The sequence below is a fragment of the Pristiophorus japonicus genome, chromosome 4 (assembly GCF_044704955.1).
Source record: "Pristiophorus japonicus isolate sPriJap1 chromosome 4, sPriJap1.hap1, whole genome shotgun sequence".
NCBI classification, from domain to species: Eukaryota; Metazoa; Chordata; class Chondrichthyes; family Pristiophoridae; genus Pristiophorus; species Pristiophorus japonicus.
In genome coordinates this window covers 70774631-70794026 of record NC_091980.1, presented here as the reverse complement: position 1 = coordinate 70794026, position 19396 = coordinate 70774631, and positions in this window count along the sequence as shown.

Here is a 19396-nt window from a genome sequence, read left to right as displayed (position 1 = left end):
CAGGTGACCCTTGGGTCGCCCACAGGTGCGCCCCCTGGTGGCAAGTCTTACACATTGGTAATGTTTACATACATAACACTTGTAATGTTTCTATTGCCCTCCTTTGGCTCGTTTGCCGTGAAGGAGCTTGCTTTGGGAGTCTCGTGTCTAGCATGCAAACTATGTGGCCTGCCCAGCAGAGCTGGTCAAGTGTGGTCAGTGCTTAGATGCTGGGGATGTTGGCCTGGTCGAGGACGCTAATGTTGGTGCGTCTGTTCTCCCAGGGGATTTGTAGGATCTTGCGGAGACACCATTGGCGGTATTTCTCCCGCGACTTGAGGTGTCTACTGTACATGGTCCATATTTCTGAGCCATACAGGAGGGCGGTATTACTATAGTCTGTAGACCATGAGCTTGGTAGCAGTTTTGAGGGCCTGGTCTTCAAACATTCTTTTCCTCAAGCGGCCGAAGGCTGCACTGGACCACTGGAGGCGGTGTTGGATCTCGTCGTCAATGCCTGCTCTTGTTGGTAGGAGACTCCCGAGATATGGGAAGTGGTCCACGTTGTCCAGGGCCACGTCGTGGATCTTGATGCTTGGGGGACAGTGCTGTGTGGTGAGGACAGGCTGGTGGAGGACCTTTGTCTAACTGATGTTTAGCGTAAGGCCCATGCTTTCATATGCCTCAGTAAATACATCGACTATGTCCTGGAGTTCAGCCTCTGCATGTGCGCAGATGCAGGCATCGTCTGCGTACTGTAGCTCGACGACAGAGTTTGGAGTGGTCTTGGACCTGGCCTGAAGATGGCGAAAGTTGAACAGGTTCCCACTGATTCTGTAGCTTAGTTCCACTCCAGCGGGGAGCTTGTTGACTGTGAGGTGGAGCATGGCAGCAAGGAAGATTGAGAAGAGGGTTGGGGCGATGACGCAGCCCTGCTTGACCTTGGTCTGGGATGACAACTAGAGCACCCATGACTGACCAGAACCCTTGAATTCAGAAGCAAGGCCTTCTCCACTTGCAGCACCACTCCCTGTCACATCACCAACTTTACATAACTCTAGAAAGCTCCAAAGACTTCCACAAACTTACACAGAGCCAGTAGAAATCAAAAAGCAAGTTACCTGAAAGTTGTTGATAATCCCATTAAATATCTTTTGTGGGTCCTCCTTTGTGCTGCTGAATGTATGTTGGTGAGGGTGTTAGGGCAGCCGATAGGAGCGCGTGTTAGAAGCAGGGTAAGTACACAGATCGTGACGTCAATCAGCGTACAGCATAGGAGAGGGCGTTAGCTCCAGCAATGATGATGAAAATGGCAGCACTGGCATTACATTAGTGCTGCTTGCTGATTGGCATTATGATCTGTTTACTTACCATACTTGTATTGCACGCTCCTATTGGCTGCCCTGCCGCCCTCACCAAGATGGCGTCCAGCGCGGCCCACATGAGATGTGTGAGTGTGCTGCTTGGAAGCCGATTTGGTCCCAATTCGGCACCTGTAGTGCCCAAGCAAGGGCCGGTACTGAACCGAATTTATAGGTCATCACCTTAGACATTCCACATGTAAGATTTATTGGTCTAGAGAACAGAACAGATGAGATAAATGATTTGCTTCTACATTTGATACTTGTCTCAGGAATCTGGCAGTGAACCTTAGTAAATATCCTTCTTTGGATTTATTTTAGAATTCTCCAAAAATGCCATCAATTATTGGGACTTGGGAGACAAGTTACCATGTGCTATAATTTTAAAATGTAGCATTTTTACTGGATAGGATCATATAACATTTCTATGAAAAGAATGAAAGAGGCAAATTTGTCCAGGGAGAAAGTTTATTAAAATATTTGTTTTAAAGCCTCCTACCTACCAGTCAGTTGTGAGGTTTGAATCCAGATGCTGCTCCCTTTTGGACTGATTGCTATTTAGGAGAATAAGAGAATTGATTTCTGGAAATCTCAGTTCAGTATCCTGCTCAATTTCCACCCTGTGCTGAAGCTTCTGCCTGTGCTATAAGTGCATGTATTTCAATATGGCAATTGGTCTAAAGCAGGGGTGGCCAACCTAAGCCTGATAAGGAGCCAAAGAGCCGCAGTAATATGTCATTATATTATATATATATAAAATAAGTTATATTTATACAGTTATAATCTATATTATGATATATAATATAATATTATTATACATATTATAATGAACTGTGATGATAATTAAATCTTACTTTTTTGCTTAGTGGGACTTATGGCAACCCTTGCTTGCAACAATTCCCTTGAATTTTGGTTTGTGTTCAGTTGTGCTCACACGCAGCAGTTCTCCTAAGTGGCTGTAAGCGTCAAAACTCATCGGTGCTCGGATTTCACAAGTTTTAGACCAATTGCCAAGTTGTCGAGAAAAGAGACTCACAAAGATAAGTCGAGGCAAACATCGAGATTAAGTTTAGGGCTGCACCTCAGATGTTGGGGTATTTATCCTTTGATACAGATTTCCAGAAAGTAAAGGTGCCCTCTGTCTTCAGAACAGGTTTCAATCTGTCATCTTCCAAAAGTTCTATTATTTCCTGTTATGTTCAGAATAACTCCACAACGCTGTATATTGTAAACTCAAACTGTTGTGACCTTGGTCTCTTTAATGTAACTCCAGAATGCCGAAGCAGCCTGGTAGACTGCCTTTTATACTGCTTGCCCAGGGTGTGCAGGTGACCCTTGGGTCTCCCACAGGTGCACCACCTGGTGGCAAGTCTTATACATTGGTAATATGTACATACATAACATCATTTCCCCCCCCGCCCCCCCAAGGTCTTAGATACAAGTTATTTACAAGTTGAGTCGATCCGGGGCTCTGCGTTCCTGGGTTGATCGCCTGTGTTGAAGTCCTGGCATGGGTGAGTCGGTTGGATCATTGCTGCACTGCGATGTGGCTGGTCTGATCGGACTGTCGGGCATGGTGGGTTCAGCCTTGTGGTTGATAGTGAGGTCGAATGTTGGTTAGGTGTGTGTGGGTGGATCATTGATGGTAATGTCCTCTTCAAACTGTTCTTGGTTGTCAGTGAACCACAGTTTGGTCTGATCCAAGTGCTTTCTGCACATTTGTCCATTCAAAAATTTGACAACAAACACTCTATTCCCCTCCTTGGCTAACAGAGTGCCAGCAACCCATTTGGGACCATGACCATAATTAAGAACAAACATAGGGTCATTAACCTCAATGTCACGTGATACAGCTGCGCGATCGTGGTACTTGTTATGCCGGTGACGCCGGGTTTCTATATGATCATTGAGATCCGGGTGGACTAAGGAGAGCCTGGTTTTGATGATCTCTTCATTAGCAATTCTGCAGGGGGAACCCCAGTAAGTGAGTGGGGTCGCATGCGGTAGCTGAGTAGAATCCGAGATAACCGGGTCTGCAGGGAACTGTCCATCACGTGTTTCAAGCTCCGCTTGATGGTTTGGACTGCCCGTTGCGCTTGACCATTGGATGCGAGCTTAAACGGTGCAGACCTGACATGCTTGATGCCATTGCGGATCATGAACTCATTGAATTCCGAGCTGGTAAAACATGGTCCATTGTCACTAACAAGGACGTCGGGCAAACCATGGGAAGCGAACATGGCCCTGCGGCTTTCAATGGTGGCAGTGGACGTACATGATGACATTCTTATACATTCAATACAATTTAGAGTAAGCGTCCACTGCTACTAGGAACATCTTTCCTAGAAAGGGGCCAGTGAAATCTACATGGACCCTGGACCATGGTTTGGAGGGCCATGACCACAGACTCAGTGGGGCCTCCCTTGGTGCATTGCTCAACTGTGAGCAAGTGTTACATTGGTGTATGCATGACTCCAATTCTGAGTCAATGCCGGGCCACCATATGTGCGACCTGGCAATAACCTTCATCATGACTATGCCTGAGTGGGTTCTGTGAAGGTTACGTATAAAGGTTTCCCTGCCATTTTTTGACAAAATTACATGATTCCCCCATAGGAGACAGTCCAAATGGAGGGACATTTCATCCTTGCGTCGGTGGAACGGCTTAATTTCGTCTTGCATTTCCCCTGGAACCGCCGACCAGCTCCCATTGAAGATGCAGCTTTTTACTAGTGATAGCACAGGGTCCTGGCTCGTCCAGGTCCTGATCTGGCGAGCCGTGATGGGTGACCCCCTCGCTCTCAAAAGCATCCATTACAAGAAGCAAGTCTGTGGATTGCGCCATTTCCAGCCCGGTAGTGGGCAATGGTAGCCGAATGAAGGCATCCGTACAGTTCCCAGTGCCTGGTCTGTCACGGATTACATAGTCATATGCAGATAACGCTCGTGCCCATCTTTGGATGCGGGACGAAGCATTGGTGTTAATATCTTTGCTTTCTGAGAACAGCGAAATGAACGGTTTGTCGTTGGTTTCGAGCTCGAACCGGAGTCCAAATGGGTATTGGTGCATTTTCTTAACTCTGTAATATGCACCCTAATGCTTTTTTCTCAACCTACTGTCGGCTCTTTCAGCCTTAAACTTCTGGACACATATGCAACCGGTTGCAGTTTGCCTGACACATTGGCTTGCTGTAACATACAACCGACCCCGTATGAAGATGCATCACAAGCTAGTACTAAACATTTGCACGGGTCATACAATACAAGTAACTTGTTAGAACATAACAGGTTTCTGGCCTTGTTAAAGGCTGCCTCTTGAGATTTACCCCAAACCCAGTCATCACCCTTGTGTAGCAATAAATGCAATGGTTCCAGCAAAGTGCTCAACCCCGGTAGAAAATTACCAAAATAGTTGAGGTGTCCCAGGAATGAATGTAGCTCCGTCAAATTCTTTGGTCTGGGTGCATTCTTGATGGCCTCCGCCTTGGAGTCCATGGGTCTGATGCTGTCCGCCGCAATCTTTCTCCCTAGAAATTCAACCTCTGGCGCTAGGAAAACACACTTGGAGCATTTCAGCCTGAGTCCCACTCTGTCCAGTCGCTTGAGAACCTCTTCCAGCTTGTGCAAGTGTTCGGTGGTGTTGCGGCCAGTAATCAAGATGTCGTCTTGAAACACAACGGTGCACGGAACCGATTTCAGCAGATTCTACATGTTCCTCTGGAAGATGGCCACAGCCGAGCAAATCCCAAAGGGGCATCTGTGGTATATGAACAGTCCTCTGTGCATGTTGATGCACATCAATTTTTTCGAAAGTTCAGCCAGCTCCTGTGTCATGTAAGCAGAGGTTAGATCCAGCTTGGTGAACGACTTCCCCCCTGCTAGTGTTACAAACAGGTCATCTGCTTTGGGTAGTGGGTACTGGTCCTGTAACGAGACTCGGTTGATCGTTACCTTGTAGTCCCCGCAGATTCTGACCGTCCCATCGCTTTTCAACACCGGAACAATTGGACTGGCCCACTCGTTGAACTCGACTGGCGATATGATCCCTTCTCGTTGAAGTCTGTCCAGTTCAATCTCGACTTTCTCTCGCAACATGTATGGAACTGCTCGGGCCTTGTGATGAATGGATCGTGCATCAGGGACTAGATGGATCTGCACTTTGGCACCTGTGAAGTTGCCGATGCCTGGCTCGAAATGATGGGAATTTGTTTAGCACTTGGGTGCATGAGGCATCATCCACCGAACACAGTGCTTTGATGTTGTCCCAGTTCCATCGGCTCTTTCCTAGCCAGCTTCTACCGAACAGCATTGGGCCATCGCCTGGTACAATCCATAGTGGTAAATCATGCTCCGTTATACGATACCTTCACTACCGCACTGCCAATGACTGGTATGAGGTCTTTGGTGTAAGTGCGCAGTTTGGTGTGGATTGGACTTAGTTTTGGCCTTTGTGTCTTGTTGCCCCACAGTTTTTCAAAAGCCTTCTGGCTCATAATTGACTGACTCATCCCTGTGTCCAATTCCATGGAAACTGGAATGCTGTTTAATTTGACTTTTAACATTATCGAGGGCTTTTGGTGGTGAAGGTGTGTAGACCATACACTTCCTCTTCAGCCTCGGGTTGAGTTGCCTCTCTTACTCGTTCAGCATGATCCATGCTGGATCGATCATCTTCTGCCGACTCTGCCATGTGGTGAGTCGCAGCACGTCTGCACATTCGCTGGAGATGCCCCATTGTTCCACAGCCCTTGCACACGTAGTGCTTAAATCGACATTGATGGGCTCGATGATTACCCCCGCAGCGCCAACATGGTGCTAATGGATTCGCATTCACACCCCACTCTGAATCATCCTAGGTCTGGTCTCTGCAGGCATGTAGGCCCTGCCATGTACAGTTCTGCCTGCTGAAAGCTTTATTTTATGCACAATACTTGCCGGTGAGCTTCGATGCTGCAATGATATCTGTTTAGTGTTATCGTTCGTGGACATAAAAGCCTGGGCTATTGTGATGGCCTTGCTCAGATCTAGGGATTCGGCAGACAGCAGTTTGCGAAGAATAACCTCGTGGACGATTCCAAGCATGAAAAAGTCCTGCAACACTTCCCCCAAAAATCCAACAAATACGCACAGTCCCGCAAGGTGTCTTCGGTCGGCGACATAGCTCGCCACGTCCTGGCCTTCGGAGCGGTGGTGTGTATAAAAGCAATATCTGGCCATCAAGATGCTCTCCTTCGGCTTGAGGTGTTCCCGAACCAGCGTGCACAACTCTTCATATGTCTTCTCCGTTGGTTTCATTGGTGCTAGCAGATTTTTGATGAGGCCATATATCGTGGACCCGCAAACAGTGAGGAGAATCGCCCTGCGCTTGACCGCGGTTTCTTCCTTTTCCAGCTCATTGGCCACGAAGTACTGGTCAAGATGCTTAACGAAGACTTCCCAGTCATCACCCTTAGCAAATCTCTCGAGAATACCAATGGCAGCCATAACCATGTGAAAGTTCGTGATCTGTTACTCATCGCCAATTGTTTTATTCAAAATAACTCCACAAGATTGTATATTGTAAGCTCAAACTGTTGTGACCTTGGTCTCTTTAATGTAACTCCAGAGTGCTGAAGCAGCATGGTAGATTGCCTTTTATACCTGTTTGCCCAGGGTGTGCACGTGACCCTTGGGTCTCCCAAAGGTGCACCCCCTGATGGCAAGTCTTACACATTGGTAATGTTTACATACATAACATCTCCAACTGGGACTTTGCTGTGTCAGTGACTAAAGGGGACATCAGGCAATCGACTTCAGCACTGAAAGAGTCAATCAGAATTCTGATTTGAGGTCTTTTCCACTGCAAATCTTGGAATCTTTCCTCCAAATTGTCCTGAAGATCTTTAATCCAGCTTGCATATCTAGTTGTGCTCCGTTTTACGGACTCTGCTTCATCTTCTTTTGATCTGGCTTGAAGTTGTGACATTGAGGGAAAGTGTGTCAACTCCCCCTTAAGTATTTGTCTGTGAAACAATTGCAGTTTGTTTATAAACATTAGATCACACAGCAACTTGAATTTCCCCTGTAATTCCACCTGTAATTTATCCAAATGCAGCAGCCTTTCTGCAAGAAATGGCAAATCAGGAACCCACCCAGGATCTGTGTATTCTGTGCTTCTCTTCCATAAACAATTTCACTGGTTCCAGCAGCTTGAAACAACGGGAAATAACTTTACCCCCTGAGAGCCATCGAACTGAGCAGTGAAGTGACAAACCGATCAGAGAGTTGTCTTCATCCAGTTCTTTAATTAGATTTTGAAATTGTCTGTGATTGAGTGCATTTCTGCGAATGAAATTCATAATGTCTAAGACAGGTTTCATGACGTGATCTAATCTGAGATTTTTAGACACAAGTTGCTCATGATGAATAATAGTGAAATGTCCAAAATTCAGGAAAACTCTCATCAGATATATAAAGTCCTACTAATCTATTCACAGATCTCCACATGGATGGAGCCCTGTCCGTTGCAATGGCAGTGAGCTTCTGTAAAAACAAGTTGTTTTTTGCAACGACTGACCTCAAGGCCCCTTTTCGAACTCGTCCACGAGTTCTGTCTTTTAGTGACACGATATCGAGGATATTCTTTCCTTACAACACAGTCGTCAGACATGGTGCGGACAAATACTGATAACTGAGCTTTATCTTGTACAGTGATGCTCAAGTACTCAGTGCTGACGTTGTGAGTGCATTTGCGGTTCAATGTCATTGTTCAGGTTGGAGATTCTGCATTCTATTGTGTGGCGTGAGAGCTGCAGGCCAGAAACTTTCTTCTGTAGATTTTTGTTCTCTGGTGACAACAGTGAAGCATCTTTTTATAAACTCACCTTCAGAGTAGGGCTTTGTCACACAGGCTATGTGCCATGCCACATAATTGGAGGCTCACGTTACAATATGAGATTGGTTGGCAAATCTGCTGAAGACCTGGGCTTGTTGCTTCAAAGTTTTTAGTTTTAAAGTGCGGATTCAGTACCTTGTGGGAATTATTGATCCAAATGTTCATGGCTCGACACGAAATGACGTTGCAAGTTTGAAGATTTGAACTGAGAGATACACATCTGGCAAAGAAGACACATGGCCTTTACTTTCAACAAAAAAGTACTTATTCTCCCACTCTTGTTGGAAACCATAGTTTTCTTCAGTATATTTTCGTTTCCATTTGCACTTGCCTTCCATTGTTAGATGGGTTAAGAATTTTTAAATTAAATTTCCACAGCTACACAAACAGTGTTTACAGTCCCACTTTTGAGTACAGACTGAGCGTCAAGCTACCTCCAAGCCCCCAGGTGCCAGTTGCTCGCTGTGAGCAGTCACATGGTGTCACAGGCAGGACTTGGGAATTGGCTATGGAAGCTAGTCACCGTATCACCTGTACTTGTTGAAAGATTTCAGGAGCCGTATTATTGACCTCTGAAGAGCTGCATGCAGCTCCAGAGCCATCGGTTGGCCACCCCTGGCCTAAAGTATCAGCAGTATGAGAAACTTTACATTCTGAGAGAGGCTGCTTAGCTACTTCAATTATGGGGCTTGAGTAATTAAAATTATCTGAGATTTTGTTTTCTTTCCCCTGCAACTTTAAGGTATACACCTTTATATATTTTTTATGCCAAGGTATTTGGAATAAGTTTGCTTAGTCTGGTGTTTCCAAATCTATTTCTCCATAACATGTGAAAGGGAACATTATTACATGACTAGCTTTTGTTAACATGCTTGTTATTCATTGTTATTCACAAGGGGATACTTGCAAACTGACTGACTTTGGTAGCAATAGAATCAGCTGGTTGAAATGCACTTTACCCAATTAATTGTTTGGTAATAGATGTTTAAGGATATCAACATAGTAATTTCCAATCAGCAACTATGTAGTGTGATCTGTAGCCTGTAGCTATGAGTTATGCTGCCACCTACACTTTGCATTAAGCTCAATGATGAAGGAGCACTTTGCACATGTGCTTGTGTGTATGCACATGTACAAAGCTTGTCAACTTTTGATGTTTGCATGGAGTAATCTCCCAATAAAAACAAACATTACATTGAGAAAGTTTCTAGAGGTTCAAAGCTTGGGCAGCTGTTCACCAGGCTGGGCTTCCCTACACCCACAAGGTGATCTCACACCATTTGGCTTCAGTGTATTCAGAAGACAGGTTATTTATTGACTTGCAAATTACACTATCACTTTTGTGCTGGTGTTGGTCGTATAATGGCACTGTATGATATTGAGAGATAGGATTTTGGTGAAAAGATTTGGGGATGTTTTGATTAAAGCTGAAAATGAAAATAACTGAAAAATTGAACTACAGCTGAAATAAGGCCACTTTACACCATTAATTAGAGAGAGGCAGTTCTGCGGTAAATTATAGGATGCGTTTAACTCTTTTTGGAGTTCACCTGCAAAAACATAAAACATTAAACGGTGCCACCCGACCTGGGTGACACTCCAGAAATTTACAAGGCCCTTTTTTTCCCCCATTTTTTTTGTTTTTTTTTGTGTTTTTTTTTTGGTTTTTTTTTTTGGGCACTAAAATCACAATTTTCCCCAGTGCCCCCTATAAAAGGGAAGGGGGACACTAAAAGCACCGGCAATTAAAACAAATTAAACTTAAAAACGTAAAATCAAATTAAAATTTGGTTGCCGGGCGTGATGATGCACTCCAGTCACTCCGGTGCCCACCTCTCGCGGAAGGCCGCGAGCGTACCGGTGGACACCGCGTGCTCCATCTCCAAGGACACCCTGGACCGGATGTAAGAGCGGAAGAGAGGCAGGCAGTCAGGTTGAACGACCCCCTCGACCGCCCGCTGCCTGGACCGGCTGATGGCACCCTTGGCCGTGCCCAGGAGCATAGGATGCGTTTAACTCTTTTGAGTTTACCTGAAAATAAACATAAACATTAAAACCATGCCACCCAGGCAAGGCCCCTTTTTTTTTTTCTTTTTTTTTTGTGGTTTTTTTTGGGGGCGCTAAAATAAAATTTTTCCAGTGCCCCCTATAAAAGGGGAGGGGGACACTAAAAGCACCGGCAATTAAAACAAATTAAACTTTAAAACGTAAAATCAAATTAAAATTTGGTTGCCGGGCGTGATGATGCACTCCAGTCCCTCCGGTGCCCACCTCTCGCGGAAGGCCGCGAGCGTACCAGTGGACACCGCGTGCTCCATCTCCAAGGACACCCTGGACCGGATGTAAGAGCGGAAGAGAGGCAGGCAGTCAGGTTGAACGACCCCCTCGACCGCCCGCTGCCTGGACCGGCTGATGGCACCCTTGGCCGTGCCCAGGAGCATAGGATGCGTTTATTTTTTTTTGGTTTTTTTTGTGTTTTTTTTTATTTTTTATTTATTTTTTATTTGCACTAAAATCACAATTTTCCCCAGTGCCCCCTATAAAAGGGAAGGGGGACACTAAAAGCACCGGCAATTAAAACAAATTAAATGTAAAAACGTAAAATCAAATTAAAATTTGGTTGCCGGGCGTGATGATGCACTCCAGTCACTCCGGTGCCCACTTCTCGCGGAAGGCCGCGAGCGTACCGGTGGACACCGCGTGCTCCATCTCCAAGGACACCCTGGACCGGATGTAAGAGCGGAAGAGAGGCAGGCAGTCAGGTTGAACGACCCCCTCGACCGCCCGCTGCCTGGACCGGCTGATGGCACCCTTGGCCGTGCCCAGGAGCATAGGATGCGTTTAACTCTTTTGAGTTTACCTGCAAAACATAAAACATTAAGACCATGCCACCCGACCTGGGTGACACAGCAGACATTTTCAAGGCCCCCCTTTTTTTTTTTTCTTTTTTTTTTTGGGGCGCTAAAATCAAATTTTCCCAGTGCCCCCTATAAAAGGGGAGGGGGACACTAAAAGCACCGGCAATTAAAACAAATTAAACTTTAAAACGTAAAATCAAATTAAAATTTGGTTGCCGGGCGTGATGATGCACTCCAGTCCCTCCGGTGCCCACCTCTCGCGGAAGGCCGCGAGCGTACCGGTGGACACCGCGTGCTCCATCTCCAAGGACACCCTGGACCGGATGTAAGAGCGGAAGAGAGGCAGGCAGTCAGGTTGAACGACCCCCTCGACCGCCCGCTGCCTGGACCGGCTGATGGCACCCTTGGCCGTGCCCAGGAGCATAGGATGCGTTTATTTGTACTAACTGAAATGCAGCTGTTTCTCTGATTGGCTCTCCAGACCTATTGCTGATTGGTCCCCTTGGAGGATAAGCCACACCCTGAAGTTCCTCTGGAATGTGTAACTGGAACCGCCCAGCCCAAGTTCTGAGTAAATCTCCAATTTGTAACTCGATCCATTTTGACTTCAGAAGCCAGAGGATAGATCTCCCCAAAAGCCACCAAGTTCCAGCCGAAGTCCATTACCCCAGCACAAGTGCATCCCTCCCCCAGCTGAAGACCCTTACCCTAGCACATGTGCTCCCTCCCCCAGCTGAAGTCCGTTACCCCAGCGCAAGACCTTACCGCATCCCTCCACCCCCCCCATTCCCCCCACCGCCCCCCATGGATGGGGCATTGTGTGCGGATTGTTAACAGGTTTACTGGATGTGAATTGAATAGTGACAGTGTCGTGACTTCTGGATTTCAACCACCCCAACAATGCCGCTTGTAACACACGCACCGAGCTTGCACACACCAGGGGGTAGAAAGAACGTGATCCGAATTCTGTGAGTTCCCTCTCTCCCCTCTGACCCCTTCCCCCCCCAATCTGTGTGTCTCTCTCTCCCCCCCTGCCCAAGCTCACTTGCTCTTTCCCCCCCAGCTCTCTCTCCCCCCAAGCTCTCTCCCTCCCAAGCTCTCTCCCCCCCCCCAAGCTCTCTCCCCCCCCAAGCTCTCTCCCCTCGCCAAGCTCTGCCCCCCAAACTCTCTTTCTTTGCTCCCCCCAAGTTCTCTCCACCCCCTAAGCTCTCTCTCTCTCTCTGCGCCCCCTCCCCCAAGCTCTCTCTCACTCTGCCCCCCTCCTCCAAGCTCTCTCTCACTCTGCCTCCCTCTCCCAAGCTCTCTCGCTCTCTTCCCCCCCCCCCCAAGTTCTGCCCCTAAACTCTCTTCCCCCCCACCCCAAGTTCCCTCTTCCCCACAAGCTCTCTCTGCCCCTCCTCCCCCAAGCTTTCTCTCACTCTGCCCCCCTCCTCCAAGCTCTCTCTCACTCTGCAACCCCATCCACCAAGCTCTCTCTCTCTCTCTCTGCCCTCCTCCATTAAGCTCTCTCTCTCCTCCCCCCAACTCTCTCTCTTCCCCCCCCACCCCAAGCTCTCTCTCCCACCCCCCCCACCCCAAGCTCTCTCTCCCACCCCCCCCCACCCACCCACCCCAAGCTCTCTCTCCCACCCCTCTCTCTCTCCCCCCCCTCTCTCTCTCTCCCCCATCCCTCTCTCTCTCCCCCCCCAAGCTCTCTCTCTCTCTGCCCCCCTCCCCCCAAGCTCCTCCCTCGCTTGCGCGCTCTCTCTCTCTGCCCTCTCCCCGCCTGCCTCTTGTTCTTCCCGGTGCAGTGGGAGGCTCTGGGTCCGCTCGGGGCCCGGCACTATGGGATGCTCGGGGGATGCGTTCGGCTGCTCAGTGGAGGCAACGTGGTGTTGGACTCATGCGCAGAAAAGGGTTAGTAGGAATTGCGCTGGAGGGAGAGCGGGGCGGAGTCGGTGATATTTGTCCTAACTCTCGCTTCTGTGCATACGTCGGGAGATGCACGTGAAGAAGGGAGACTTTGTACAAATAGTTACTCTGTAAATTGTACCTGTAAGGAGTAGGCTGTACAAAACGTAATGCCTTCAAAATGCATGGGGATTCGGCCAGACTCCCACTGTAACTCTAGAGATCCGCCAGAAAGAAAAGGCAGGGTCCTGCTTGAACCAGGTCACGCCATTTCTGGGATTTTCTGCCTCCACAGCTTCTGATGCCTGGATAAGTGTGGGGGAGCCTTGCAGTATGGACAGCTAAGAGCCTGGGGTGTAGTGCAAAATATCTGAAAGTGAATTAAGTCATTGGAAATGAAAGTCATGTACGGTGTAAGACGGGCTGCTGATTCGCTATCAGCCCATTGACATCTGCAAATTTCCCCCCCCCCCCTCCCCCAAGACACATTCAGGACACATTTACAATCGAGCAATAATAGAGCAATAATATTTGGAAGTCTCAACCCATCAGAGATCTGTCTCTTCTCATTAATCTCTCTCTGGTCTAAGTAAAATCCTTGCTTCTCACAGCTAGCTATCAAATCCTAACCCTAATTCTGAATCTCAGCACATTACTGGTTTCCCACTGTCATGTAAGACTGTCCTCACATCAAACATTCCAGTGATTTATTGCAACTCTTTACAAAAACATTACTTGTTATTTTCTCTGCCATATTCTACTATATGCCACCTGAGTGCTTGAAGTGTAGAAGGTTACTGCAACATATTCTGAGACTCTTGTGAAGTTTTTGGACATAGTCGACATATTTACCGAGGTGTATGAAAGCATAGGCCTTACGCTAAACATTAATAAGACAAAGGTCCTCCACCAGCCTGTCCTCGCCGCACAGCACTGTCCCCCAGTCATCAAGATGGATAACGTGGACCACTTCCCCTATCTCGGGAGCCTCCTATCAACAAGCACAGGCATTGACGATGAGATCCAACACCGCCTCCAGTGCATCAGTGCAGCCTTCGGCCGCCTGAGGATAAGAGTGTTTGAAGACCAGGCCCTCAAAACTGTCACCAAGCTCATGGTCTACAGTGCCGTAGTATGGCTCAGAGACATAGACCATGTACAGTAGACACCTCAAGTCGCTGGAGAAATACCACCAACGATGTCTCCGCAATCCTACAAATCCCGTGGGAGGACAGACGCACAAACATTAGCGTCCTCGTCCAGGCCAACATCCCCAGCATTGAAGCACTGACCACATTTGATCAGCTCTGCTGGGCAGGACTCATAGTTCGCATGCCAGACACGAGACTCCCAAAGCAAGCGTTCTACCTGGAACTCGTCCACGGCAAACGAGCCAAAGGCGGGGAGAAGAAACGTTACAAGGACACCCTCAAAGCCTCCCTGATAAAGTGAAAACATCTCCACTGACACCTGGGAGTTCCTGGCCACAGACCACCCTAAGTGGAGGAAGTGCATCCGGGAGGGCGCTGAGCTCCTCGAGTATCATCACCGAGAGCATGCAGAAATCAAATGCAGGCAGCGGAAGGAGTGTGCGACAAACCAGGCTCCCTGCCCACCCTTTCCCTCAATGACTATCTGTCCCACCTGTGACAGAGACTGTGGTTCTCGTATTGGAATGTACAGCCACCTAAGAACTCATGCTAAGAGTGGAAGCAAGTCTTCCTCAATTCCGAGATGATGATTAGCTATTATCTCCGAGCCTTTACCTGGAATGTATATGAGACTGTTTGTCATAGGCTCCATGGCAGGCTGGTCCTGTAATGATGAAAGTTTCGGTAGTGAACGATGGAGAGCTCTTCTCTATTGCCATGAGGAAAAGCAGCTTCTTCGGAAAAGCAGCTTCTTCAGCATACACACCAACGATTTCTTTAGTACTGGCAACAGAGTTCTAGTTACTCGTGATCAGCTGGCGAACAGACATCGTGGAATCAGAAAGATTTTTAAATCTGAGTGAGAGTTAATTAAATATCTTATCATATTTCTAAGATGATGCCCTGCATATTTTGCAACCTGATTAACATTATTTCTCCAATCAGTCCCCTAAGACCTGCAGTCCTTCATTCAATGGCTCCACATTGAGTTCACTGACTTGCTTGATGAAAGCCATTTTCTCCAGGTTGCCCTAAAATGAGGTGAAACCCTCACGGGCGTTGTTGCACAGGAAAGAACTGCATTCCACTTATCTTCTTCTTCTTAGGCGACTCCCCGAAGTTGAGGATGACTTATATCCCTATACTCCAGTCATTTGCAGCACATCTTGGTAGAGGTCGCACAGAGCCTCCATATATGCTTGATGCTTTCCAATGTCCTTTGTTTCGTGGCAGGACACGTAGTCTGTAGGTTGAAATGTGTTATCCTTCTGCTCAGCTACATCGGGCTCCACTTCCATATCTGCATCCTCTGGTTCCTTGTGTTCTGTGTCTCACCACGTGCCAGTTTCTCAAGTACACTATCTGTACACCCTCAAGTGAATGTCTCTCAGCTTCTGAGTGCAAAGGAAAGTGTGATTGATGGTGTATTGGGCAATATTACCTTTAAGCTGCGTGGTCACAAGGCCATGCAGTGCTCTGTGGATCCCGCGCAGCCATATTTCAGGCTTTTCAATGCAAAAACCGTGGGACGGGACAGCACAGCAACAAGGTAATTACAGGGAACATTGGTATGGAGACTGTATTATCTTGTTCTTTATCATCTGTTTTGTGGCTTGCAACCACTGGAGGAAAAAAATACTGTTAATTTGGATCTGCATGAGTGGTGTGCTATCTTACAAATCTACTTTGTGGATCTCTTATGAAGAAATTGGTAGCTGATGGCTTTATTTTCTCATCATCTTGTAAAAGAGATTGAAAAGTACATAGAAACATAATATAAGAAAAGAGATAGGTGAAGCTACATTGACTGCTGCATCTCCATCTCGAACAAAGTTGAATGTTATGATTGCCGGTACTTCCACTTCATGCAGAGTTAACATGTAAATTTGTGCACATACCTCACCTGGTGCTCCCTGGCAATATTTGCAGTCTTCTTCTGCAGGAGAAATGCGTTGGCTGCCACAGTCTCCAAACCCTGCAGTAATAACCTGCCAGGCTTCATGGAATGGATGGCAGCACTGGCAGATACAAGAGAGCAGATCGCAGGATGTGAGGCAGTTGACATGAGGTTGCCAATCTACATTACCTCTGGGGCAAGAGTCAAAGGAGGAAAAATTCAGTTCCTTAGCACCTCCCGTTAGCACCAGCAGCAACGTTATTTAAAGGGATCATGAGTAATGAGTCGCAGCAGTCAGGTTAGTGGAGTTTCAGTGCTTTATTGGTAGTTTGATTGTGCAACAGTTTAATTCAGTAATTTAAAGATTATTTTGTATCAGGAGTGTTGTGGCAACTAAAAAGTAGTTACATTTAATGGGGGCTGTACTGGCTATCGACCTTTCCCTCCAGGATTTACGGCGGAGGTAGCGAGAAAGAGTGGAACATGGAAAAGGAACAGGAGTGCCATCAGGGCACTCAACAGAAGGCCTTAGCCTCTGAGGGTATTCCGAGAGCACTTCCGCTACCTCTAATTAAGCGAGGAGCCATGTATTAGAACGCTCCACTCCAGCAAGGATGTGGTCACAGAACTCTGCCACCTCCTGTAACCAGACCTGGAGCCTCAGATCAGGGTGACCACGGCTCTCTCAGTGGCAGTCAAGGTCACCGTCACCCTCAATTTCTTTGCCAGCGGGTTCTTCCAGTCTGCAACAGAAGATATAGCTAACATTTCGCAGTTCACCGTCCATTGCTGCATCCGGGAGGTCACAAAGGCTCTCTACAGTAGGAGAAGGGACTACATTTCCTTCCTCTTCACCAGAGAGAAGTAGCATGAGCGTGCATGTGGAATGGCCAGGATAGCGGATTCCCCATGGTGCAGGACACCATTGACTGCACCCACCTAGCTTTGTGGGCACCGCATAACAATCCTGACATCTTCTGTAACCACAAAGGCAACCACTCACTTAATGAGCAGTTGGTGTGCGACTACACGCAGTGAATCCTCACCATCACTGCCCGTTATCCTGGCAGCAGCCACGATGCCTTCATCCTGCACCAGACCGATGTGCCAGCCCTCTTCCAGCCATCACATCAAACTCATGGCTGGCCGGTCGGAGACAAGGGCTAGCTGCTCTCCACCGGGCTCATGACTCCCCGCTGCAACCCCAGCACTCCTGCCCAGCACTCATATAATGACAGCATGCTCCAGTACTCAGCTGAGCGGATGTCCCATTTCATGGTTGTCTGCTGCATGTTCCATAACTTGCCATCAGGGATTGCGGGACCACCTCAGGAGGAGGAGGAGGAGGAGGTAGAGGAAAATGAGGAAGATGACAAGGAGGTGGAGGAGGAACAGGAACAAGGGAGGAGGCAGCCGCTCAAATGGCCTTCCATAAGGGCGCTCCATGATCGCCTCATCGGACTGCAGTTCCAATAAATTAAACCCAGATCCCCATCATTCCATCCCTTTTGCAGGCCATGTCACAGTGCAAAGCTGAAATGAGACACACCACAAAAGATTTCAAACTGAATCAACAAATTTATCAACAATCAGTGAACACATATTTACACCCAAAATATTAACTATTGACCCTTGTGCAATCCCTTAGTGCCTCTTGTTACTGTGCCTTTGCTTACTCTAGTGCACCTATGAAGTGTTGCCTCAGTGGCTGCAGCAGGGCTGGTGGAAGGCTGCTGAGTGTCTGTGGGGAAACTTCAGATGGCCTTGCAGGATCCCCTCGACCAGCTCTGGGCCTGGAAGGCCCCACTGTAGACTGCCTCCACCTCAGCATAGGTGGCAGCAGTTTGGGCTGGCTGGATGACAGGCAGAAACAAGGGCAATGGTGGAATGGCAGTGGTGGGAGCAGGAATGCTGTCATCCTGAGAGAGGACAGCAAGTTTCTACTCCATTGACCTACTGCCACTCCCCCAGGGCAGCACCTCAGCATCCCTCAACCTCTCTAGTAATCTGTTGGATTGCTGGCCTGCTCCGACACCATGAAAGCCCCAGTTGATATTGGCAGACCCAGCCACAATGGCAGTAGTCAGAGCTTGCGTGGCATCAAGCATGAGAGCAGTCTAAGATTGGATGCCACCAAGCATAGATTATATTACAGCACAAAGATATTGTGTCGCTTTCACCTGTGCTGCAATGGAAGTTGCCAGATCACCCATCACAAGCAGTACCAGGTCTGGGTCGCCATGGTCTCTCTGGGAGTCTACTATCCTTGGCAGACTGGAATTGATGGGCTACATGGTGTGCACAGAGCCTTGTGCAATGTTGGAGGTGGATTCCTCCACGTTCCTTATCATTGCTGAGAGGCTCTCGGGCACCCTTGCCATTGCACCTATCATCTCCGTTTCTAAACACCTCCCCATCAAGGCCCTCATCTGAGTCCTGTGCAGCAGAACTTGTGTGTGAACTCGCCCGCCGGGAAGCTGGTCCCTGAGCTACCCTTTCCCCCAGCATTGCTGCAGCCCACTTGTCCCCGGTTACTCACCCTGTGCAGATCCCACTACTATGCTAGCCTCTAAAGAATGCGTAGTGCCAGTGTCTGAACTAGTGCCTACGGGTGAGACATGCAGTGACGCGGTGTGTTCTTCCTCCTCCTCCTCCTCTTCTCTCGCCTTGCTCCTTATCGTGCCCTCAGGGACAAGCTGCTCAGATGCTTGCTGATTATCTGAACGCAAAACGCACAAGAGTCGGGTTAAGGTGAGAGGAGGGTGGCAGGAAGGGAGAAATGCACACATACAGCATGATTAGCTGGAAAGTGAGAAACGCTTGTGGGGTGAGGGGGAAGTGGATGTGAGAAGAAGGAGTAGGGATGACCATAGCATTGTTGTCCGCAAGGGAGTCAATGTCGCCAGTGGTCATGGCACCCACCACCTGGCACCCAATAATCTGCAGCACTCAATTCTCCAGTGCAGAGAGTGGTTGGGTGTCAGCTTGTCCCTCATCTGTGTGCTCCTGGTCCCTCCTGTTGTGTGCCAGCTTGGCTTGCAAGAAAGTGTGTGAGTGTAGACCAATGTGTTTGGGTGATGTACCTGCCATAGTGGAATAGCTGTCAAGGTGTGTGATGTGGGTGTGAGTGTTTGTAGGTAGAGATTGTTGGTGGGTGAGTGCTGGGGGTTGTGGTGCTTCGGGCAGTGAGTGGATCAGATGGTGGTCTGTAGCATTTGTTGAAGCATTCACTCACCCTGCCCACCCAAGTGAGGTCATTAAATTTCTTCCTGCACTGTGTGTGGGTGCTGGGGACCACAGTGCTGCCCGAGCTGTGCTGCACTACCTCCCTCCACATCGTGCGGAAGAAATGCGGCGAGGGCCTCCTACCACGTGCCACGTAGAGC